The 27,781-nt window shown below is 34.9% G+C and overlaps 1 long non-coding RNA gene across 1 annotated transcript; it reads right to left on the reverse strand.

Annotated features, from left to right (window-relative positions):
* Window positions 1-4,877: 4,877 nt before the first annotated feature.
* Window positions 4,878-26,092, reverse strand: LOC123663752. The gene is made up of 3 exons (XR_006744699.1): window positions 26,083-26,092; window positions 9,292-9,296; window positions 4,878-4,971 (listed from the first exon to the last, which is right to left on the reverse strand). It is a non-coding gene; the product is annotated as an uncharacterized LOC123663752 (long non-coding RNA).
* Window positions 26,093-27,781: the final 1,689 nt, after the last annotated feature.

Consider the following 27,781-nt stretch of genomic DNA (forward strand, 5'->3'; position numbering starts at 1 on the left):
ACAAGGCTTGCGGTGAAAAAATTAAATGTTTAAAGTCAACCGTCGACTGAGCTGAGAATTGTATGTGCCTTAGTGGATATTAGCGCTGTGAAAATAAAATTATGGCTAAATTCCTGCCTAAGTTTGCACCGAACATCCCGATTGTCGCAGCAGCTTCGGTGTCATAAAACCAACCCCGCGATAACCCACTCCACTGCCCAGCTTGGTGACTACGGCCAAAACCAACAAGTTTGCTAACCAACCCCATTGCCCAACGTAGTAACTACGTCCAAAACCAACAAGTTCGCGGCAAAGAACACATAGGTTAAGTTGATAGGTACATTTCATCTTATACGTGAAGTAAAAAGTTGAATGGTTATAGCTTGTACGCGATGTTATATGATAGTTAACACTCTACATTACTTATGCTTGCCTGGTATCGATGCTTGTAAAGCGGTGCAATGATTTTCAATTAATTCGAATGAATAATAATGAATCATATATAACAAGTAACACAACGTAGGTAGACAAAAAAATAGTCAAGTAAATACGTATTATCAATGGTTACTCAAATAATTGTGTTTGCTTGCAAACGAAAAAAAAAAACCGACTTCAATTACATCGACAAGTAATACAACGTAGATCGACGAAAAAATAGTCAAGCAACTACGCGTTATCAAAGATTACTCAAAAAGTAGTTATCAGATCTCGACAAAATTTATATGTGACCACATGATAAACATCATCTTTCGATTAAATGAAAAATGATCAAAATCGGTACACCCAGTAAAAAGTTATTACGGATTTTCGAGAGATTCTCTCGATTTCTCTAGGATCCCATCATCAGATCCTGGTTTTCTTATCATGGTACTAAACAAGGGATATCTTCTTTCCAACAAAAAAAGAATTATCAAAATCGGTACACCCAGTAAAAAGTTATTGTGGATTTTCAAGAGTTTCCCTCGATTCCTCTGGGATCCCATCATCAGATCCTGGTTTCCTTATCATGGTACTAAACTAGGGATATCTCCTTTCCAACAAAAAAAGAATTATCAAAATCGGTACATTCAGTAGAAAGTTATGCAGTAGGTATAATACAACGTAGGTCGACGAAAAAAGCGTCAAGTAAAAACGCATTATTAGATATAACTCGAAAAGTAGTTGTTAGATCTCAAATAAATTTAAATGGGACCAATTGGCACACACCACCTTTCGATTAAAACAAAATTTGTCGAAATCAGTCTACCCGGTCAAAAGTTCTGATGTAACATACATAAAAAAAAAAAAAAAAATACAGTCGAATTGAGAACCTCCTCCTTTTTTGGAAGTCGGTTAAAAATAGGCGTTAAATATCGATCAAATTTTAGTGAAACTACAAAAAAGCATCAGCTTTCTATTAAAATAAGAATAATTAAAATCGGTACAGCTAAAAGGTCGACGAAAAAATAGTCAAGTAAATAAATACGCATTATTAGATATAACTCTAAAAGTACTTGTCAGATCTCAATTATGTTTAAATGGGACCAAATGACATGATGGCAGAGCTTCAGGAGCAACGCGCTTGCAATGCTTGTAGTGTTGAAATTTATAGGCTTCGGTAATCATTATAATCTTTACTAGCTGCCCGCTCCGGCTTCGCACGGCTATAAAATATGTAGCCTATGTCATTCACTGGAAAAATTATTAAAATCGATCCAGTAGTTTTGATTTATTCATTACTGCCCGCACATAACATAAACGTCTCCGATCGCTGGTAAATTCAAAGTGCTACAGGGAGAACCGCGGCCTCCGGCGCGCTATTTACAGGCACGCTCCCGCCGCGCCGGCCGGCCGGAACCGCCGCAAACGCTACGTCCCGCAATTTTTAAATCTGTAATATCTTCGAAAATGCTCATTTAAATCATATGCTGTAAAGGGCCATATAGATCTATATTAAATCAGCAATGTATTTAAGGTATTTTATTAGATAAGGATTTATGCTGTATTGGTTAAAATCGCTTCGAAAATTAGCCATTATTTGTCGTAAAAAGTAAATGAAAAAAAAAATGTTATTCTGGGATATCCATAAGAAATAAACATATACCATAGCGAAGTTTTCTGTAGACCTTTTTAATGTGTACAATACTTAGTACATTATTTTGATAAATCTCGTAGGGTTCAGCCTGCGTTTGCAATGTAAGCGGAAAAAATGTAATTATTTACGACATCACATTAGAAACCACAAAAATAACCACATAGTATTTCTCCACTATTTAATGGATGTTATCTATCTATCTATATATATATAAAAGCGAAAGGTCACTCACTCATCACGAAATCTCCGAAACTATAACACCTACAAACTTGAAATTTGGCAGGTAGGCTCCTTAAAAGACGTAGGCATCCGCTAAGAACGGATTTTACGAAACTCGACCCCTAAGGGGTAAAACGGGGGTTGCAAGTTTGTATGAAAGTCCTATGCTTTTGAAGTAAGAGACTTGAAATTTAAAATGTATGCTCTATAGATGATGAGAAGGTGTCCAAATAATATATCTTTAGAAATCAACTCCCTTTTGGGGTTAAAACGGGGGATGGTAGGTTGACTCACTCATCACCCTACAAACTTGAAATTTGGCAGGTAGGTTTCTTATAGGGCGCGGATTTTACGAAACTCGACCCCTAAAGGGGTAAAACGGGGCTTGGGAGTTTGTATGAAAGTCCTATATTTTTGAAGTAATAGACTTGAAATTTAAAATGTATGCTCTATAGATGGTGAGAAGGTGTCTAAATAAGGTATCTTTAGAAATCAACTCCCTTTTGGGGTAAAAACGGGGGATGACAGGTTGACTAACTCATCACAAAATCTCCGAAACTATAAAAGTTATAAACTTAAAATTTGGCTGGTAAGTTCCTTATAGGGTCTAGACATCTGTTAAGAACGGATTTTATAATACGCGACCCCTAATGGAATAAAACGGGGGTCGGAAGATTGTATGAAAGGCCTATGTTTTTGAAATAAGAGACGAAATTTAAAATGTATGCTCTATAGATAGTGAGAAGGTGTCCAAATAATGTATCATTAGAAAACAAATCCCTTTTGGATTTACAACGGGGGATGGTAGGTTAACTTACTCATCACAAAATCTCCAAAACTATAACAGCTACAAACTTGAAATTTGGCAGGTCCTTATAGAGCGTAGACATCCGCTAAGAACGGATTTTATGAAACTTGACCCCTAAGGGAATAAAACGAGGCTTGGAAGTTTGTATGAAAGTCCTATGTTTTTGAAGTAAGGGACTTGAAATTTAAAATGTATGCTCTATAGATGGTGAGAAGATGTCCAAATAATGCATCGTAATCAATATATATAAAATAGAAAGGTCACTGACTGATCATGAGAACTCAAAAACTGACAAAGATGAAATTTAGCAAGGAGGTAGATTATAGTTAGTAGACATCCGCTAAGAACGGATTTTACGATATTCCACCGCTAAAGGGGTTTAATTGGGGTTGATAGTTTGTATGAAACACATACAGTAGCTATAGGTTCGCCTGCTAGGTTATTTATACTGCAGCCTAAAAATAAAACTAAAAATGTGGTGTATAGAGAGGTTTTATAAAAATAACTATTAAATTATACTAAATTGTGCGTTTAAAAAAGTTACTCAGAGTGATAAGCATTTCAAGTGACTGAAATAAAAAAATAATTTGCGTTAAGCAGCTTAATAGTAATGCATATCTTTATAACCACGCGGACGTAGTCGCGGGCAACAGTTAATGTATTATAAAACAAAGTCCCCAAAAGTGTATGTGATCGATTCCCTCAAAATCTACTGAACGGATTTTCACGCGGTTTCACCAATGGAGAGAGAGCTTCAAGAGGAAGGTTTACGGAACGGCTAAGCCGATTTTGATGAGAGTTTCACTGGAAGTTTGCCGAGAAATCTTTGTGACACACTAATTTCACGCGGGCGAAGCCGCGGGCACAGCTAGTTATAATATAAACTTTCCTCTTCAATCACTCTATCTATTAAAAAAAACTGTATCAAAATCCGTTGCGTAGTTTTAAAGATTTAAGCATACAAAGGGACATAGGGACAGAGAAAGCGACTTTGTTTTATACTATGTAGTGATTTCCATCATCATTTCAGCCTATCACAGTCCACTGCTTAACATAGGCCTCCACAATTTCACGCCAAAAATGGCGTGAACTCATGTATTTTGTCCATAGTCGTAGTCTTCCGTTAATCATAATAAAACGGTAGTAAAAATATTAAGTAAAAATCTCGTTACGCTTTTTTTGATCTCCTTTTCATCCCGCTCAGTGCGTTTAACGCGCGATAAGGAACTTCGTTCCAAAATACACTCCTATCAAAATGATGTTACAAGGTTCACATGCGTAGCTGACGTTGTTTTGTTGCCACTACAACGACATCTAAGCGCTTGCTAAAGTCGCTTTATAAACTAATGTGTATTAATATGATGTTATTTTTAATGTTTTTTTTTTTCAAAGAAAATATTTGCTTCACGTATAACGCTTATTTAATTCATCTTGTTATAATTGGTTCTAACCGTTTAGCCTGCAGCTCGTCGCTCGAGTGCTTTCTATTTATTTTTAAATTAAGCTTATTCTTATTTTTCACAAGTTAATACTTGTTACTTTGTTTGCATTAGTTATTATAGTAACATTTTATTTAATATTGTATTATTAAAATTACGTAAAGACAACACATATGAAAATGTAGAATTATTAAAATTGTTGTTTAAGCTATTGTAAATTGAATTAAAATGTTGTTTTTTTATACAATACGGTCGGCAAAGAAGCGTACGGCTCCCGTGATGGTAAGCGTCTAACGTAACATATAGCAATATAACCTATAACAACACTACAAGCATCGCAATCGCGTTGCCGACCTTATTCACCAACAGGAACACAGCACTGCTTGAAAACAGTGTTATTAAGCTATGATCTTCTGTAAGGTCGCGGTACAATCCTAGTCGGGCTGCCCCATCTTTTGTTAGATTAGAAGGATTCAATCCCACCAGGCGTAGCCCCTATTGTTTTCTAATACGTATAATTATATTTTCTTTTAGAAGTGTAAACATACATTTGTCGTACTTTTTCTAAATCACTCTCATAGCCCCTGCGAATTAATACAAACAAAATCTTTTATATTTTTGTGTGTGACTGTTAACAAAAATGTAATTACTAAGTCGTCAATAATATCCACAAAACAGCATTGAGCTTTAAGTTTTAATTTTGAAAATAAAATAGTCTCAAGTTTTTACTTGTTCTATTTTGGAAAAACAATTATTTTTTACATTTATTTTGTCTATTTAACATCAACGCAAGTAAAACAGCACGGATTATTTCAAGTGTCAACAGAACACACTGCAATACAATATAATAGACAGCAAAAGCACACGTGAATATGACAGGGTTATAACTTCCCAGAATGTTTCATTTGTTTTGAACCTATTTCATCCTTATACTCATGTTATATATTTATAATAAACAGTTCTATTCGACTCTATCGTTTTGTTTACTGAAAAAAAACTTAAGTCGATATAGGTACGTATTCACATTTTTAGAGTTAACTCCTAAAATAGCAGTGACTCTGTTATGGCTGACAATTTATACTTTGATTTAAGAATTATAATATTTTAATTATTTAGACGACCGCTCTGGTGTAATGGTTCATGTCGACGGCGCCTAAACACTGACAGTCAAGGGTTCAATTCCCGCTTGGAGTGAATATTTACGTTTATACAAATATCTATTTCCTGTCTAGTTGTTACTCCTTGTGGGTCTCCCCACCGTGCCTCGGAGAGCACGTTAAGCAGTCGGTCTTAGTTGTTATCATGTACATCTAATAGCGATCGATATTCATAGTAGGGAATATATCCGCGAACCCACATTGGAGCAGCGTGGTGGATTAAGATCTGATCCTTCTCCTACATGGGGTGAGAGACCTATGCCCAGTAGTGGGATATTACAGGCTGAAGCGAATCGTTTAATTATTTATAATTTGATTCATTTATTAGAACATTTTTATTTGTGAACTTAACATTTTAATAAATGATACGTCGTTTTATTAAATAAAGAAATAGCTTATATATAAAATTTTCGTGCCACAATGTTAGTTATCATACCCCTCCCAAGCGGCTGGATCGATTTTTATGAAATTTTGTGTGCATATCGGGTAGGTCTAAGAATCAGCTAACATCTATTTTTCATACCCCTATGTGTAGTATGTGTAGGGAGGGGGGGAGTTAAGGGGGTTAATAACATATATAGAAAGATAACGTTTGCGGGGTCAGCTAGTAATAAACAAATATCTTATAACATACACACACACGGTCGTCTTTTCCTATGGTGGGTAACGTAAAACCGCTAACGCTTGTGTTATTATCGGTAACAGCAGACTGTTATAGCTAAATTTTTTTCGTTAAATAAACATGGAAATATATATATATAGATATATCAAATATTGCACCCAGACTAAGGCGGGAATCGAACCCGCAACCCGTGGAGCAAAAAGCAGGATCACTACAAACTGCGACAGCGTTCTTTCTTCCAGCTGTCGCTTTTTTCGAAGGGTAAGCTCCAGGCAGTTCGCTGAAAAACTAAAGTTCATTGCACGCAGATTATTTTTATTCTATCACTAGCTGACCCCGCAAACGTTGTTTTGCCATATATTTTCTTAAACTTCTCAACCCAACCCCCCCCCCCTGATAACTTAGGGGAATGAAAAATAGATGTTGGCCGATTCTCAGACCTACCCGATATGCCCACAAAATTTCATAATATTTTATTAACCATCTTAAGAACCCCCCCCCCCCATCCCCTTATAACTTAGGGATATGAAAAATAGATGTTATTCGATTCTCAGACCTATCCGATATGCACACAAAATTTTATGAGAATCGTTCAAGCCGTTTCAGAGGAGTTTAACACCGCGACACGAGAAATGTATATATTAGATTTTTTTAATATTCGTATTTAATGATATTTATTTATTTATTTATTTATTTATTTATTATTTAATAAATAAATAAATAAATTAATAATTTATTAAATAAATTAATAATTTATTATTTAATAAATAAATAAATAAATAAATATCATTAAATGATATTTCATTCAGAAATGCTATACCCAAGTAGAAATTTTGTCGTCTTCCTTAGAAGGACCGGACTAGGCATGCCTGATCAGGACTAGATAAGGCATGTAACGCAGATGATTGGTCTGGATCTGATCAGGATGAGATGAGATTTCCTGATTGGTTCCAGATCAGGAAATCTCATCTCATCCTGATCAGCCGGTTCGGTCCGGTTCTTTTAATAAATACGAATGTATATTCTTGAAAAAATTGTTTAACAAAAAAAAAGCGATAAAGAAATTGATACTATAAATATGTTACATAACATAATTATTATGATATTTATTTCCGTTTATTTTTTCCAATGTATTATTTATTTATGTTTTTACTTAAAATATTAATTATTTTTATTTATTTTTATGTTATTAATTAATTATTATTATTCATTAAATTTTATTTACTAACTTCCAATAATTAACTATTAATTAACTATTTCCTATTACTTACGACTGCTCCACTGTGTAGAAATAGACTCCCTGCTAGACTGTCCTGATAACTGTATATATACTAAGTGCGCTTAAAAACATAAATAGCGCGATTTAGGCTCAGTTCGCGTAATTTCATTCAGGCTATCCTGATCTGGACCGGACCGGGTCCTGATCCAGTATGCCTTACCATACTTGATTATATTTTACATCAGGCTATCCTGATCTGGACCGGACCGGGTCCTGATTCACTATGCCTTACCATACTTGATTATATTTTACATCAGGCTATCCTTGTCTGAATCAGACCTGGTCCTGATAGAGCTTGCCGGATCTGGCATGCCTCATTCTATCCTAATCCGGTTCAGATACATGATCTGGTTGAGCCTGACCTTTTTTCTAGTCGGGTAAATCGGCCCATATATTATCTTATCAGCCCATCCAAATGGATTTGTACGAAATTTGATAATTATGTACTTTGTGTTCTTAATTGTTAGGACAAGGATTGTATCAATAAAGTAAAAAAGCGTGTGTGTGGTTGCGGTTTGTTCTATTGACGATAATCACGGTCTCGTGAAAAAAGGTCGTAAGCGCCATGTATTCTGTCTCATTCTCTCATATACATTTATATCTTTGTTTCCTTGTGGTGATGCATTTCACTTTTAAAAGACGAAATGTTAACTAAAAACAATACTATTACTGTACGAAGTTCGCTGGGATCATTTATTATAAATACAAAGGAACGGCCACGAATTATCGTTATTATGTGCCTGTTACAATATGCTACATAATATAATTTTCATGTTATGAATATTATAACTCTGTTTCCTAGAACTTGGTATATTATTCAGATGTTTTCCTCCGGCGAATATGAAATGTATTGAAAAAACAAAAACACTTCGAATCTTTGAAACCCAATATCTTTATATTGGCTTTTTAAAATATTCACAACACATACTAGTTTGCATTGAAATCTTCTTGTTCCTAACACGTCTAACAACAGAAACAGACACAGAAAGTCCTATCTTTTAACCTAGAATTCTTGATCATCGCTAGTTTAAATAACAGAACATATTTATACAAACAAAAACCGCATCAAAATCCGCTGCGTAGTTTTAAAGATCTAAGCATACATAGGGACAGACAGTGGGAAGCGACCTTGTTTTATACATATATGTAGTGAAAGTGATGCATAAAAATCTATCGCCTTTTTTTACGGACGTTTTTTTCCGACTAGGGTACCCCTCCGCAACGCCCCATAAGGAACTTCGTTCAAAAAAAACAGAGAAACGAGATATACACAGTAGTTATAAAGAAATTACACTTAATAAAAATTTGTGAGTATTATTCCTCACTTTAATTCATTCATTCGAAGATCACAGCAAATAATACTGTTTTTAAGCAGTATTGTGTTCCTGTTGGTGACTGACTGTTTTTAAGCAGTATTGTGTTCCTGTTGGTGACCTGAACGCGCTTGCGATGCTTCTGGTGTTGTAGACGTCTATAGGCTACGGTAATCTCCTACCATCAGGTAAGCCGTACGCTTGTTTGCCGACCTAGTGACATAAAAAAAAATTCATAACGACATTTCCGAGAAATACAACGCCATCGAATGCCCTGTAAACATGTACAGGCAAAATATTTATCACTCAATGAATAAATATGCTTCTACTACTAAAAGCTACTAAGCAATAAAACTGGCTATAGTTTAATTTATCATATATATATATATATATATATATACATATTCTTTAAAAGCGCAATATGTTTATGGTAAGTCACATTCAAAAGAGTATCTGCAGAGTTTCTTCCCGAGACGTCTCAGCAGAATCTAGATTTGAAATCGGTGACGGCTTCAAATTAACTATAAATATTTATTTGTTAATTTTATTATATCGGTAAATATTTAGTTATTAACTTGTGAATTATAAATATGTACAATATTTCAATCAATAAATTTCTATATTATCAGTGCAAAAAAAAAATATATAATAATTAATTTGGTAATTATGTACAAAATCGGCCTAGGCTAGGGGGGTGAGGGGGTGAAATGAGAGGAGGGGGGGTACCCCCCTCGGCCTGTTCGGCCTGTGTGTTGAAATGCACACGCCGAAGACGGGCAGCAGCGTCTTCGGTGCGACAAAGCCAGTACTGCGGTCACCAACCCGCCTGCCCAGCGTGGTGACTATGGGTTCAAACGACTTCAAAATTATAAAATATTTATTTAATCATTTCTGATTAACTAAACCAAAATACGAATTACTTTCTACTAAGTAAATTTATTTTTCACTTTTTAGTTTCCTTTTTGAAGTCGGTTTTTTTTTGTTAAAAATTATTTTTTTAGTTAGTATTGTATTCCATCGTATCGATATATGAATAAGCCCTGATAATAGCCGAGAAAGTGCCCGGTAGAGAGAAGTGTGTATAAATGCATCTGCGACGGAAATGTGAGCGACGCGATTTTATTGAATTTCGTGACTATTCTGCTCGCTTTAGTTTTACACTACCGTTGAGTCAATTTCTAAAATCAAAGACAAAAATGTCTTTATTTACGTTCGAAACGTCTTTGTTAATTATGTAATTAAACTCGATTTGACCCACGGCTTCGCCCGCGTTAATTTGAGGAAAAATGTACCTACATGCATATATTATTTTATACATATATTACTTAGCTTATAGCTTTTCTTGGTAAACGGAGTATTCAAGATGAAAAAATTCAATTTGTAACAGGAATTCCTATTACATAAATGGAAATGAATTGCTAATTGCTAAGAGCAAACTTCAAAAGCGGCTGCTCAAAAACATTCTCATTTCTTAAAGTATTCAAATGCATTGTAATAATTGTGTTTGCTCGCAAATGAATAAAAAACCGACTTCAATTACATTGACAAGTAATACAACATAAGTAGACGAAAAAAATTAACAAATGTACTAGTCATTATATTGATTATCGAAGGTTTCCCTCGATTTCTCTCGATTCCATGATCAGATCATGGTTTTCTTATCATGGTAACACACTTGGAATATCTCCTTTTCAAAAAAAAAAAAAATTTTTTTTTACAAATGAAACGAATGAAATACGTTTTTGATTAGAAATTTAAAAAAAAATATTTCAATTACCTCAACAAGTAGGTAGTACAACATAATTGTGTTTGCTCGCAAACGAAAAAAAAACCGACTTCAATTACATCGACAAGTAATACAACGTAGATCGACGAAAAAATAGTCAAGCAACTACGCGTTATCAAAGATTACTCAAAAAGTAGTTATCAGATCTCAATAAAATTTAAAAGTGACCACATGATAAACATCGGCTTTCGATTAAATTAAAAATTATCAAAATCGGTACACCCAGTAAAAAGTAATTGCGGATTTTCGAGAGATTCCCTAGATTTCTCTGGGATCCCATCATCAGATCCTGGTTTCCTTATCACGGTACCAAACTAGGGATATCCCCTTTCCAACAAAAAAAGAATTATTAAAATCGATACATTCAGTAGAAAGTTATGCGCTTTAATACAACGTAGGTCGACGAAAAAAGCGTCAAGTAAAAACGCATTATTAGATATAACTCGAAAAGTAGTTGTTAGATCTCAAATAAATTTAAATGGGACCAATTGGCACACACTACCTTTCGATTAAAACAAAATTTGTCGAAATCGGTCTACCCGGTCAAAAGTTCTGATGTAACATACATAAAAAAAAAAAAAAAAAAATACAGTCGAATTGAGAACCTCCTCCTTTTTTGGAAGTCGGTTAAAAAGTAGAAACATAGTCAATAAAAGTCATCAAAATCAGTACCCCCAATTAAAAAAGAATGATATAATACACATAAAAAATACAGCCCAACTGGGTATTTTCTTCTTTTTTTGAAGTCAGTTATCAATAAGTAAATTGCACTTCAGCAAACGTAACCATTATTATAACATATTTTGCGTTTGACAGTTCAAAAGATTAGACAGCGCCTGACAGACAAATTAGTCAACAAAAACTAAACTAGTCGCCCGACCAGTCGTCGAACACTCATTTCTACTTACAAATTAATGTAGTTTTGTTGCTATTTCCTCGAACGCATAAGAAATTAAAAGCAATTACAACTTCAGGGAAAGAAATTAAAACTTGAATGTAATTACCGAACTTATTCGAGGAAGATCATTAATTATCTCGCTGTTGTGGATTTTTTTTTCGGTTTTCATTTCGTTCGTGTAAATATTGAACATGATTGCGGAAATTTTTACTTACAAAATTAATTTGCTTTCTACTTTTTAAATATTTTTGGTATATTTTCAAAGCTTTATGTGTATTTTACGTTTATGTTCGTGACATCAAAGCCAACCATTTACTCGTATAGTAATAAATTTTACTCTGGTTACATAAATTAATCTCTGAAATAAACACTCGACTGTTACAAAACAAAGGCATCAAGTTGCTTAAATAAGCGACCGGCTGTATGTTAACGATATTACTTTTTTTAATTATTTATCTGTATCTACTACAATTGTTACATATAAACCAATTCTCATAATATAGAAAATTACGTTTTTGACGAAATTAAACTACTCGTCTGGTAACTGATTTCCTTGTTTATTATTATTAAATTAATGTAATATATAAAATTCTCGTGGCGCGGTGTTTGTAGTTAAACTCCTCCAAAACGGCTTGACCGATTCTCATGAAATTTCTGAGTTGTCTGAGAATCGAACAACATCTATTTTTCATTCCCCCTTTTTTTTACGTGAGGAAAATCCATCATGGATACCCTCCAGCGCAGGGACGCCAGAGCGTTAAGTCAGACTCCTACTGACTAAAAACCACCACGTGTGAGCAGTCATCCGCCTGGGTGGGGCGAGATGGGGTCGCGCCAGCATTCGCCACCTTATTATTTTTCATTCTCCTAAGTTAAGTATAAGGGGGGGTTGAGAAGGTTAATAAAATATATGGCAAAACAACGTTTACGGGGTCAGCTAGTAACTAATATAATAACTAAGTACTTGTGATGGCTTCTTGCTCTGATAATCGTATGGCCTTCGTCCATCGTCTATGGATCTTTTAATGAAAACTCGATTCTGATTGGTCGTCGTCAGTCAACAAGAAAGCGAGGTCAACCAGGAAATAAATTGAGTTAGTAAATATGTATAATATTTTAAAAGAAATAAATTAATCATACATTTGAACTGGATAACACAATATTTTTTTCATATTGACACAAATCACACACTCTGACTTAGTTTTTGTTACCAGTATTTATAAATACGTGTGTATCGTTGTCCGAAATCAATCTATCTCTCTCTATCTCTCTCTCTCTCTTGTTCCTGCTTCGATCCTGCAACGACAAAACTCGCCGCCGAAACGTAATTTTTATGAAACAAAAGTAAATTTTTAAGAAGTTGTAAATGGAACACAATTATAATACGTCAACTAAATTTTGTAATACAATTGATCTCACACAACTGCATACGCTTCAGCCTGTAATATCCCACTACTGGGCATAGGCCTCTTTCCCCATGTAGGAGAAGGATCAGAGCTTAATCCACCACGCTGCTCCAATGCGGGTTGGCGGATATATTCCCTACTATGAGTAACGATCGCTATCAAGTGTACATGATAACAACCGGGACCGACAGCTTAACGTGCTCTCCGAGGCACGGTGGGGAGACCCACACAAGGACTGCACAAACACCCAGACCACGGCAAACACCTGTATGGCCAATACTAATGTCTGTCAGGTGCGGGGATCGAACCCGCAACCGCCGCGCGCCTTATTTGATATTATGACTAATGCTATATATATTTTTGAAATTTCGGTAAATAAAAGCACAGATATGTAAATTAATTATATGCTACACGTCCTACAAGTTGCAAAGAGAGAGTGCCATACAGCTATCTTGTATATATATAGCCTTCGGCCTGTGTATTTGAAAGCCACCAGTTTGATGGGTATTCCACCATCGGTCGACTTTTTAAGTTCCAATGTGGTAGTGGAACTGTGTTATACCTTAGTCGCCTCTTACGACACCCACGGGAAGAGAGCGGGTGGCTATATTCTTTGGTGCCGTAGCCACACAGATCATTATCATATCAATATAAAATTTATAATTTTAATTTTCATGATTTTCACATAACTCAATATTATTATCCTTTATGGAGTAAAAATTTGTTCATAAATAAAGTAATTTGATTTATAATAAAAACTGATTAATACGTAAACAAGTCGTAAATATAGGCTGTAAAACAATGAGCACACAATTAACGCCTATTAAATTAAAATTCGACAAGAAACGCCCCTCAAGATACGTCAATACAAATTTATAAAAAAGAACATTAGTACCGCTCAATCTACCGTATAAAATTTATCAAATAAAATTACAATTCAAAGTTAGTTGTAAAAGCCTACTCGAATAGAGTATATTTTGATTTAATTTCCTGACAAATGATCCTCATTTCCCTGAAAACGAAGACCGGGACCTTAAGGCCTAAATATAAACGAATATTCAAAGCTAATTCAATTATAATCTGTCTTGAAGACAGTAAGCTGAAGTCATTTGACGTCGCACCAATTAGCTTGAGATCTTTGAAGGGACCCCTAATTTGTATTCAGGGAGGTTGCTAAGGGTCGTCTATCCATACAAAGGGGCTGCATTGATACTGAACATGGACGGATACGTAGATATTGGGGGTAGTTTAATATTAAAATAAGTATTTGACCTTTTTTAACACTGTGTATTAGTTTGGATTTAGATTTTCACCTTAATTTGTTTTTAGTGGGGTCTCTTTTATTCCCTTTTTCAAAGGCAAACATGTAGTTTGAATCTGTTAAAATAATGTTACAAGTTTTGTTTTTATATAGGTACGCTAATAATATTGTATGTTGAACTTTTAATTTTTTTTTTATATTTGAAAAGCTTTAATGGTAGTAATATCCCATTGCTGGGCATAGATCTCTTTTCTCGTGTAGGAGAAGGATCAGAGCTTAATCCACCACGCTGCTCCAATGCGGGTTGGCGGATATATTCCCTACTATGAGTAACGATCGCTATCAGGTACAACCGGGACCGACGGCTTAACGTGCTCTCCGAGGCACGGTGGGGCGACTCACAAGGACTGCACAAACACCCAGACCACGGGAAACACCTGTATGGCCAATACAAATGTTTGTCATGTGCGGGAATCAAAACCACAACCGCCAGCGCAACAGGTTCAATCCATGGCTGTAACCGTTGCGCCAACGCGGCGTCCACCTCCTATATATCCTACCTATCCTACGAGAAAAGTATCATACGAGAGATTTTTTCACCGAGAATATAAAATACTGTGTAATGTGTTCTGTGAGACAGAACTTTGTCCTATACATTTATGTGTTTGTTTCTTTAGCGTGACGCATTTTCGTTTCATCGAGTTTCAAATCACACCGATTCTAAGAAAGCCTCTCTTCGAAAAATTTTTCAGAGAATTTCCTTTTTTATATCCATTATTATTTATAGATGTTATTCCCGTGAAAACGTTTTTTAATTGCGTTATTGCCTAAGACGATCATTTGTATGTAAATTTTTAATTAACTCTACGTCGTTACAACGTACTTTGAACAAAATTAATCGAATATTTAGACCTCGATATGGCCTGAATTGACAATTAATTAATACGAAAATGCAAAGATGTGCTAATACTTGATTAAAATTTTACTGTTCCAGTCGTTTGAAAGATATATTACCCACCTAGAGGCCTAGAGTATAATTGTCAGAAGCATATTTCTAAAGTTAATTAAAATAAGGTTCACTAAAATATCAGCGCCTCAAATTTTTACGATTTCTTTACGTTTGATTTTAAAACTTTTTAGTATCCATCTATCAAAGCCATTAAGGTTTTGGTCGAAAGGTTTCCCTTAAGGTTTACTTGGTTCAATATTAATAACACAGATAGTCCTACGAATCTCATAGTTAAAATAAAAAACGAGTGTGATCTAGATCATACGATTGAAATAAAACTTACGAAACGTAATTCTCTCTTTCTATCTTCATCAACTTATATCTCTCTCTCAACTTCCGTTCGCCTCACCCGATCACACTTTTCGTAACGCTCTCGTCACGCATTCACCAGCTTACTTTTCAAGCGTGCCTAAAGAAGTGTTACTTCAAAAACGGCTGAATTTCTAAATGCAATTTATTTTTTGTTTAGTAATGATCTTGGACGGATCAGTTGAAATGTGAGACACGAAAATTTACCAAGACCAATATAGTAGCATAACAAAAGAAAATATATCATTACCCATCAACAGAACAAGTACAGTATTGTCTAGTGCTAAATACATAATTTTAAGTACAATATAAACAAAGAAATAAAAGAAATTAAGTATATAAAGATAGATATATATAAGGTACGAAAATTCAATTCTACCTGCCTCGTAAACCATTCATATCATCGTAATAAAATAAGAGGCATCATCTCTGTAAGAGTAATCTAAAGTGTGCGTAAAATTCCCACGAGTTTGGCATGTAAGTGGTATTAGAAGTTATCTTCTTATCGTATAAACCTATTTTGTCAAACGCCTCGATATTGACAAATTACGTCCCCGGGAGAGTCAGTGTCGCGACTCATCGTTGTTCGCAAACACCGCTCTAATGTGAGACCCGATTATCAACGAAAAAGATAAACGAAAAAATTATTTTTATTCCCGACCAAACTTTTAATTGCAGTAGGGCACAGCAGGAAATTTCCTTTATATTGGTAACATAGCGAGTAATGTACTTTTGACACTAATTGAAGTCAGTGTGTGAGCGTAACAACTGTCTAGATTTGACCTAATATTATGTCGTCGTTTGAACTGAAGTAGGACACAGTAGTTCACGCCGTTTTTGGCGCGAGCTTGTTGAGGCTTATGTACATGGTGTGTGTAAAGTTGACTTTTTGACTTCATGTATTTTTATGAAAAATTATTAGCATTCTGCACTCCTTCTCTTTATAAACTATAATTGTGCGAAATTTCACAAAAAATGGCAAAAGTATAAAGTTTTTGGAAAACACGTTAAGCCGTCTGTCCTGTTTGTTATCATGTACACCTGATAGCGATCACTACTCATAGTAGGGAATATATACGCCTACCCGCATTGGAGCGTGGTTCATTAAGTTCTGATCCTTCTCCTACGTGGGGAAAGAGGCCTATGCCCAGCAGTGGGATATTACAAGCTGGAGATTATATTAAAGGGAAATTTGAAATAAATTCATCCATATAATTATATGCTTGTCAATATGAACGAGCATTTATTAAGGGTTACATTTATAAAATTATTGAAATTGGTTCAAAATCTATACCTACTAATATTATAAAGCTGAAGAATTTGTTTGTTTGTTGTAATCTCAGGAGCTACAGACTCAAATTAAAATAATATTTTTATGTTGGACATTCCCCTTACCAAGGAAGGCCGCAGGCTATATAATATTTTAATAAGTTTTTTCCTCAAATTAAACGCCGGTGTGACCGCGGGGCTCGTCAGGTAATATACCTCAATCGAACTACGGTTTTAGTATATGCTTTAATACTAGCTTAGCTCTGCTGATTTACATGCATCTTAAACTTAACTCATTTAGTCATCATTGCGTCGATTTTTAGAGACTATAAGGCTAGTTATTAAGCTTTCTAAAGTTGCAATGAAGGACCGATGCATGTTTTAAAAGAAAAATATATCTGATCACTATCTGATCACTATCTGTATCACTTACATAAAAAAAAATCAAAAATATATTCATACGTCTTATAAAATATAGTAAATTCAGTCAAAAGTCACGATGAATAATGTTTAAACCCAAAAGTGTTCTCGCTTCCGCTACAAAATCACAGCATCCGTCGTTGAGTCTGCGCAAATATTTCTCCTGAACAAATTGAATCTCCGAGCCACCGTCCACAGCTGCGCCCTTAGACCAACACGACGCGACACCCAGACACACGATGCAGGAACTTTTATATATATTCCGTTAAGCTGTTTGTTTCCTAAACTAAAGACTTATAATACAAACTTTCTTTTATTACACAAAAAGCTTGTTAAAGCAAGTATTCTTTTAGTCAAGATACCGCTAAGAATACAGTTAAGCTTTTGAGATTCAAATTAAAGTAGAAATTTCAATTAATATTGTGAAATAATCAATCAATAATTTTAATTAATAATTACTAATTTAATCATTTTTGGACTTACAAGTCTATAATATCATTACAGCCTATACAGCCCACTGCTGGACATAGGCCTCCACAAGTTTACGCCAAAAATAACGTGAACTCATGTGTTTTGCCCATAGTCACCACGCTGGGCAGGCGGGTTGGTGATCGCAGTACTGGCTTTGTCGCACCGAAGACGCTGCTGCCCGTCTTCGGCCTGTGTATTTCAAAGCCAGCAGTTGGATGGTTATCCCGCCACCGGTCGGCTTTTTAAGTTCCAAGGTGGTAGTGAAACTGTGATATCCCTTAGTCGCCTCTTACGACACCCACGGGAAGAGAGGGGGTGGCTAAATTCTTTAGTACCGTAGCCACACAGTAAAGTGTATAATATAATAAATTTTTATTTATTTATTTATGTCGGTGTTTTGTTTTTACAATATCTATCATTTCAAAATCCATAATAAAACAGAATAATTCAGGAATTCGCAAACACAACTGACCGATAAAAACATTCGGTTCAGACTGTAACATTCCACAGCCGGACATAGGCCTCTTTCTCTACGTAGGAGGAGGACTCTAAGAGAGGAGAAGAAATTTCTAGAAAGATTTTTTTAGGAGAAAAACTCCAAAACTATGGAAAATACTTGCAAAGGTAAACTTTTGTCATGTACGGGAACCGATTTGTGCCTACTAACGCATAAGAATACTGCAGTGAGCAGTGCATAAGTCGGCCGCTTGAAAAAAAAGTATTAACATAGCTGGAGATGTTTTTTATATATAAAATGAGGCAAACAGACAAACGCCTGATGGTAAACGGATACTCTTGCTAGTGCTTGCCCACAATACCAGAAGCGTCTCAACAGCAACAGACAATACAGCAAAAGGGCAGTGTTATTTGGCTGTGATCTTTTGTAAGGTTAAAGAACTTTCCCAATTTGGCTACTTTGAATTTCGAACAAGATTTTATATTCTGTGCCCTTCCTTGCAAACCTTTAAGCTTAATATCAAAAAGGACATATAACGAATTCCCTTGAATATATTCAGTAAAGTCCAATATATTTTGAACGCGAATAGTATCTTAAAGCGTCTCTAGTCAAGATAAATATTTCTTCTGTAAATCGGATCGCAGCTGGGCTTCGACAAACAAGACGGAACAAGCTGCACGGTTCACTTGTTGTGGAAATCGAGAAACTTTATTTGACGTATGTTTTAAATGCCGCCGATAAATCTTTGCGTTACACTCGGCACAAAAATTTAAAGAGTTTTTGCTTCAAGGAACTCTGTGTCATTATAATAATTAATTAAAATTTTGCCAAACGCAAGTTAACTTTTTAGGCATCTAATGGTTGAAAAACTGCTATAGAACAATATCGGATTTTTTTTTAATCCCTACAAACACCTAACGAAATTTCATTTTCTTCGACTTCAATATCGATGGAATTATCACCCACGCGAAGAAAAGTATTTTCACTATTAGTAAAAAGAGCTTGTTGAACAAGACAACATTTGCGTCAATTTTAACAAGAAACCCAAATTAACTACGAGTATAACTAAACATGCTAGCCAAAACTAACCGAAACCAAAACCGAAACTTCAATCCTAATTGATCTTCAGTACAATGGAAGTAAACATTTTCTGTTGCCTGTCCAGGAGTTCCATGTCCTGATACTACCAACTTCTTAAGAATTGAAATGAACTTAAAATGACTAAAATATTCACCAAATACTTTTTAAAAGACAAAGAAAAATTATTTTTATAGTTTCCAAACGCAGTCCTTAATGTTATAGCGTCTACATCATAAAGCGGAAAATCTGAATATTTATCAGACGCGAGTCACCTCTTTGTGATGCACCGAGCGAAAGATCTGCGACATTATCGAAACATAACATTTCATTACAAGCTAAATTCGACCTTAACATACTTACAACTTGGTTCAAAATAGCGTACATACTTTTTTGTTATGCAAGTATTACCGTTTGTATAAAAACGCTTAACGTTAAATGTTGTGATGTCTCTTTGAACGTAAATTGTGAACCTTTTGGTTTAAGCTTTCCAATTCTTCATTTACAAATGGTCAATAGATTGTCTTTTATCATTTCCTTTGAATGACAAGGAAACAGTGTTTGATGGAATACATTATATTGGTTTGAGGTTCAAACGTCGGATCAAAGGGGCGGCTACTCTTGAAAATGTTTATTTATTAAAGACTTTGGGATGGTCTTTTAATAATGTTCCTATTTTGCTTGTGTTTTGCTTAAGTCTACAATTCTTGTAGAGGGAACAGAAAATATTGGGCTCGGCGTTTTGTTCACATGTGTAAACATTTATTTTACGTAAAAGTATTGGTTGAACATCTTACGAAATATCTTTAAAATTAATAAATGTTGTTTGATTGTTTTCATTTCATCATTACAGCCTATACAGTCCACTGCTGGACATAGGCCTCCACAAGTTTACGCCAAAAATAAAGTGAACTCATGTGTTTTGCCCATAGTTACCACGCTGGGCAGGCTTGGTGATCGCAGGGCTGGCTTTGTCGCACCGAAGACGCTGGTTTCATTTAAACAGATATAAATAAGTAATATAAAAATACAAAAATCTTTCATACATTTTTTGTCCGAAGTCAACCTTGTTTTTGAAGTAAAACTTCAACAAAGAAGTTTCACTACTGACATGTGTACTTTGTACGCACGCAATTTTTTTAATATGTTATGCTTATAATTATAGTCCCTTTTTGTTGTCGTCTGTTTTTTAATTAAAATTTGTCCCACTTCTTTTATAATTTGGTGTAATTACAAAATTGAAGGTTACTCATTTGTGCCTTAATTAGTTTCGAATCAACTCCAAGAACCCGAGTAACATGTTCGCAAATATAATATTCCAGCCTGCGCTGTGTGAGAACAAGGCTACCAAATGGTCAACACAAATCCAATTCCAAATTTATCGAAGACCGCATTTGTTTTCATACTTGCAGACGGGGCGTGTTCGCTGTCATAATATTTTAACTTGCCTTGAAAAATATCACCAATGTTATGCGTATTTGTGGAACGCTTATTGGATATATGGAATACATTAGAAGTATTCGTTGCGCACATTAATATTTTATTTAACAGTAATTTATGATTATTTTTCGTTCGGATTTTACAATTGTTTCAAATTTTTTTGTTACACTCGACGACTTCCACTAGGATTGACTCCTGTCTTGGACTGTTACAAATAATAATACGGTAGTGCTGTGACCGTTGCATTAACTTGTCGTCAAGATATAGTGTTTTTAACAAATGTTTTGACTGTGTGGCTACGGTATTAAAGAATATAGCCACCCCCTTTCTTCCGTGGGTGTCGTAAGAGGCGACTAAGTGATAACATAGTTCCACTACCACCTTGGAACTTGTAAAGCCGACCAATGGTCTGATAACAATCGAACTGTTGGCTTTGAAATTCACAGGCCGAAGACGGGCAGTGTCTTCAGTCAGACACCCGCAATCCTGCTAACGACAACACTACAGAAACAGCACTATTTGATGGCAATATAGCTGTGATCTTCTGTATTTTGATGTCCTCCCTAGTAGGGTATAGTGGTTGAGATCCTTCCCCAGTCAGACGAGCCCAACCTCAATTATTCTCATTACATATATTCATACATATGTACGTGTGACGCCACGTTGGCGCAACGGTCACAGCCATGGATTGTACCTGTTGCGCTGGCGGTTGCGGGTTCGATCCCCGCACATGAGAAACATTCGTATTTGCCATACAGGTGTTTGCCGTGGTCTGGGTGTTTGTGCAGTCCTTATGGGTCTCCCCTGTGTGTCTCGGAGAGCACGTTAAGCCGTCGGTCCCGGTTTTTATCATGTACATCCGATAGCGATCGTTACTCATGATAAGGAATATATTCGCCAACCCGCATTGGAGCAGCGTGGTGGATTAAGCTCTGATCCTTCTCCTACATGGGGAAAGAGGCCTATGCCCAGTAGTGGAATATTACAGGCTGAAGCGTACGATACATATGTTCACAATATATTCGTACACATATTCATACATAAATATGTTAGCTTTCTCTTGGTGTTTTACAATACAGAATACGAAGCGGAATTTCAACATATACTTAGCACTTAACGCATAAGTGTTTCTGAATACGGAACTCGACGAATGAGAAAGAGCGTGTGACTTGAAGTGTGCAAATACAATCAATTATATTTTTGTTTCATTTGATAACTCAGAAAGGTTTTCAATTCATAATGGTAAAAATACTTGTAAGACTTTTCATGGTAAGTGTCCTTTTATTTATTATTAAGCTTAATGTCTAATGTTTTATGTTTGTGTACATGCCTTTATGACTACGTTTAGATTTTTAACCAATTTACAACTATTTTAGAACTATTTAATCAAGAAGTACTTTGTTTTTGTTTAGTTTGTGTGTTGTCACAAATCCAGTGAATATATTTAAATGTAGTAATCAGCAGTAAAAGTAGAAGTTTAAAGAATATTTTATGTTTGCTGAAAGATCTTTATCCTAAATTATACTAAGATGAAAAATCAATAGTTATTGTAATTAGAAAAACTACTAGTATATCACTAAATAAACACGTTCAGTCAAAGATATATCAAAAAATCATCAGTAAACTGTGTTTAGAACCAAAACATGTAGTTTAATAATAGTAATACACAAAAATATAATTCAACCTGACAATTATATATTTGTACAAGTTTTTCTGTAGTTTTTAAATATAGCAACACTTCTAATAAAAAAATTGTAACAACAAAAATGGCTAGTAAAAGTTTCTCTATAAGAGTTTCTTTTAATTAATTACCACAAGTTACAAAATATTTACTTGTATGTTTTCAACAAACTGTATAGCTACAAAAGTAATACATATTATCTTTTTAGTAAATAACGCACCCTTAAAAGTATTTTAATTAGTTTTTTTCACTGACTTCACTTCATTCAAAACATCGTGATTAAAATTGAAACAGACAAGAGTTTTAGTCTATCACGAGCTTTACAATATTTACCCTTCAATTTTCATCATCTTCATTGAACGGAATTTAATTTCAGGCGATATTATAATATTGAAGAACCTTTCAAAGAAAAAGGTTTAGAATTTTTTATTTGCCTTCAAATTGATGATCGATAGAAAGTACTTTACAAATTCATTGAGACTGAATCATTTATGTGATGGACGGACGGCTATCCCGGTGTAGCGGTTTGAGTGTCAGTTGCGGGTTCGATTCCCCTTGGGCATATTTATTTATGACGATGATGTAAAAATTGTCGGGAAGGAATCGCTATTAAGCGGTAAGACCGCCTTAGTGCACTACTAACTCTATGTGTAAATATCAATTATTTAAAGATGTCCTAGCAAAAATGGACGAGACGTTAGACAGCGAACAGTGGATAGAAGCAGTGGCTGGGCTCAGTGGTGTGGGTGCTGCGTGAGACGGACTGGTACAAATAGGTACATGAAATTTTATATGTTCCATTATCTCAATTGTAGATTCCATTATCATCTCAATTCTAGAGCTTTTTACTGGACCTTTGTTACTGGCAAATATTAATATCGTATTAAAATTTATTGAAGAATAAATCTCTTTACTTTCATTACTTGATCTGATTACTTTTATCAATCAGAGAAAATCTTTTTTAACCGAATCAAAAATAGAGGATATTCTAGAGTTTCTTTTTTTAATATTTGTGTTACCTAATAACTTTAAACTGAAAGTATTGATTTTGATGATTCTATTGTTCTTACGGCATTAAGAATATAGCCAACCCCTCTCTTCCTGTGGGTGTCGTAAGAGGCGACTAAGGGATTACACAGTTCCACTACCACCTTGGAACTTAAGAAGCCGACCGATGGTGGGATAACCATTCAACTGCTGGCTTTGAAATACACAGGTTGAAGACGGGCAGCAGCGTCTCCGGCGCGACAAAGCCAGCCCCGCGGTCACCGCCCCGCCTGCCCAGCGTGTTGATTAAAGGCAAAACACATGATTTCACTCCGTTTTTGGCGCGAACTTGTGGAGGCTATGTCCAGCAATGGACTGTAATAGGCTGAAATGATGAAATGATTGTTATTCAAAAGCTGGTGCTCGTCATGTTAATTGAGGTAGGGCACATCAGGAGATTTCCTGCTCAAAATATGGAGCAGCCCGACTGGGATAGTAATACGACCTTACAGAAGATCACAGCTAAATAATACTGTTTTCAAGCAGTGTTGTGTTCCTGTTCGTGAGTAAAGTGACCAGAGCTCCTGGGGGAATTTCGGGACGGGCTCAGCAACGCGCTTGCGATGCTTTTGGTATTGCAGGCGTCTATAAACTACGGTAATAGATTACCACCAGGTGAGCCGTAGGTACGCTTGTTAGCCGACATCTACTATAAAATTCTCGTGTCGCGGTGTTTGTAGTTAAACTCCTCAGAAACGGCTTAACCGATTCTCATGAAATTTTGTGTGCGTATCGGGTAGGTCTGAGAAGCGAGCAACATCTATTTTTCATATCCCTAAGTTATATTGGGGGGGGGTTAAGAGGGTTAATAAAATATTATGAAATTTTTTGTGCATGTCGGGTAGGTCTGAGAATCGAACATCTACTTATTATTCTGGATATCACCCGTAAATGGGTTCCCCTGCGATAAAAAAAAGAAAATGTTAGCCGACCTATATATAAAAAATGTGGTTGAATTTAAAATTGTGTCATATCTCAGGAGTACCTTTTGAGTTATCCTTAGCATTGTGTATTGTACTTGTCGATGTAAATTGAAATCGTTTTTTTTTTGTTTTAAAATAATAAAGCTATTACAATGAAACAAATTTTTCGTATTTTATCGCGGTTTATTGAGTTTTTTAGATGCTCGACGTTTCGGATACTTTACAGCAACAATGGTCACGGCAGGACTGAGGTATCAGACGTTCTAACGTTACAAAGCTATTCAAAACTATATATGCGCGTAAACAATGGAAAACAATAAACAAATTATCATTTATAACCTAGGATAACGAACAAGCATACAGCCTGTCTGATGGTAAATGGCTACAGTAGGCTTTAGAGGTCTGTGACACCAGTAATATCGCAAGCGCGTTGCTGATCCCGCTGTCAACAGAGCTTGAACCGTTTGTTACAATACAATAAGTGATATCTCATGTTATTGTCTTTAGTCCTTAGTTACATAACAAGTATCAATGGGGTTTGGCACACGTAGTATATTTAAACACTATAAAAGGTAAAGATTTGCTTGTAAATAACATATTATCTCTACTAATATTATGAAAGAAGAAAGATATGATTGTTTGTTTGCCCCGAAAGTACTGAACCGATTTGAAAAATTCTTTCACTGTTGGGAAGCTAAAATAGCCGCGAGATACATAGGCTATATTATATTTAAAAAGATTAAACAAAAAATATTGTTGTTAAATACCCGTGCGAAGCCGGCGGAATTCTAGTGAAAGTAATAAATTACTTTTATTACTTCATTAACTGAGGACAGATAAGTTTGTATATTCTGGTTGGCAAAGCTTAATACGAAAATATTTAATAACTCTGGTCTTCTAATCTAATGTCATGAAACACGAAATAATTTCAGAATATATCTTTATCGTATAAAAATGATAAAATCTATAAAACGTTAAATAAATTTACGAAATCATCTCATAAAAATAATGCTTGAATGGTGGATTCTTAATGTGTATTCGTTTAATGGAAAATGCGTGGAAATACGTACCCGTGACTCAGACAGATCCGCCCGCTTGACGCCTATGCAGACTCTTACAAATGTTATTTTATAAAAATATATTTTGTCATGTATTATTTTGTGGTGTATTATTTAAATTAAGATTTTTTCAAAAATCAAAAATGTTTATCTAAATTGTACTCTGTTGCTTAAAGAAATTCATGTTGTAAAGTAGTTTTAAATAAGTTTTCCTTCTTCTTTCTTTGATATAATAAGCTGCTACATCATAATATAATCTAAATACATTAAAAGTAAAAACTAACGGTCTGCTGGGACAAATTAATAACCCAAGTGAATTCAAATGATAATAGTTTACTATTTTTTGTTAATGTTCAATTGATAGTATAATAAGTGTTTTGTAGAACTTTTTTCTCCATTCATAATTTGAAGTATCTATACATATAATAAAATGGTAGGAAAGTCAAAACTGTACATTGAATATTTTTTTAAAAGAATACTTGGGGTGTGATCTACAATCGATACCGAAGCCAAAAATATAGGTTTTAGAATTTTTGTCCGTTTGTCTGTTTGTCTGTATGTATGTCCGGGATAAACTCAAAAAGTACTGCATGGATTTACTTCAAATTTAGCACGAATATTATTAAGAAGTCGGGTCAACATATATGCTACATATTATCGCGCTATCACCTACGGGGAACGAGTAGTGAACCTTTATTTCTTCAACGCATTCTGTAACAACGTGTAATCTTACGACGATGCTATAAGCTAGCTTCACACTATAAATAAAGACATTAGGTAGTGTATTTAGTATTAGCATTGCCCCCGTGCGAAGCCGGAGCGGGTCGCTAGTATAAGTATATTATTATATTATCAATAGATTAAAGTGTCTGTAGTTTATGAAAGTATCGAATGAAATATAATACACGGACCAATTTGTAAAGCTTGTTTTTATCTTTTTAGTGGATATTTGTCGCAGTTGTGTTTTTGGATTTCTTAATATTTTTTTCCGCCATTTGAATAGTAATCGACCCTCACCCTTAAGGTATTATAGTATTACGTGGCCCATACATCACCCGACCACACCCGCTCCTGAGCAATTTTATGACGCCATTAATGACTGCTGGCTTCCAGAGACTCGGCAATCAAGGAAATAAAAAAAAATCAACTTTATAATTTGTTATACGTTTTCCTTTTTGTCTGTTCTTTTAAATCTTTTACTCTTTAATATTTGGGTTTATTTTGATGAATAAATAAATTAGGTATTTGTTTAGGAAAGAAATAAAAGGGTCATTTAAGCTAAATTGATGGAGATTGGTAATAGCACAGTCTGCCTTTGGACACTGTATTTGATGTTTAAAACAATTATTTACAGTCGTTTGAATGTTTTTAATCAAAACTTTATCAGTCTATCTATTTATCTAAATTTAAAAATTATGTGAAATTTTTACTAAAAATACTGAGCTAAGCTCGGTAACCTAGGTACTATTTAATTAAACCAGGAATACTTGCGTATCATACAAAAAATTAATCCTCACCAATAATAACAAAAACTATCGAGAATTTTATGTCTTCTAAGATGTTTCCAGAACAGCCATATTATTAAAGGTTTTCATTAAAAGAAGAAGATAAAAGAAAAAACATATGCGGAATATTATTATTGTATCGAATCAAATCTCCGCTTTTGGATTCGTTCGGGCGAAATAGATTCTTTCCCTCACAATATTTAATGCGCATAAATGGAAATCGGACTTTTTCGGCTTGATACCTCAATATTATACCGGGATAAGTATTGTACAAATCCAACAATTTACCTTATTGAATATCATTCGATAGCTTATGTTGAATTCGCTTAGTAAAATATTCGGAACTACGTCCGACCGAAACGGAACCGTTATTTAAATTTATTTCAAATGCAAAATGTTAAGTTCAAAAGTATGATAATAAAGTAAAAAGTTTTTGCTTTCCGAGTTGAATCCGAGCCAAGTCTTTCAATTTGTGCCGGTTAAAGAATCCTGGTTTCGGTTCGAATGAGATTAATCCGCGAATTCAAAGCTAACGAGACAAAAGACTGGCCAACAGAATATTACATTTGTTATGACTGCATTCAGGGGCGTATCGTCAAGCAACACTCAAGGGAATCAGTGGAGAGTTATCTCATCTAGAGGAGAAAGTTTTAAGCATTTCTTAATATATTTTTATCAAAAGATGGTCTACACGTGAACCATAAACAGTAATGGGTTTAAATTTGGCCAGCAACGCTGAGTTCTTAAATGAAAAAAGTTGTTTAAATTTAAACTCGAGGATGAAGCATCATCATGATGAAAACTGCAAGAATTATGGTATGTATTTATTTATGGAAATGAAGTGAAGCCTTTCTTCGGCAATTATTTGTACAGG

This window comes from Melitaea cinxia, chromosome 20 (genome assembly GCF_905220565.1).
Source record: "Melitaea cinxia chromosome 20, ilMelCinx1.1, whole genome shotgun sequence".
NCBI lineage: Eukaryota > Metazoa > Arthropoda > Insecta > Lepidoptera > Nymphalidae > Melitaea > Melitaea cinxia.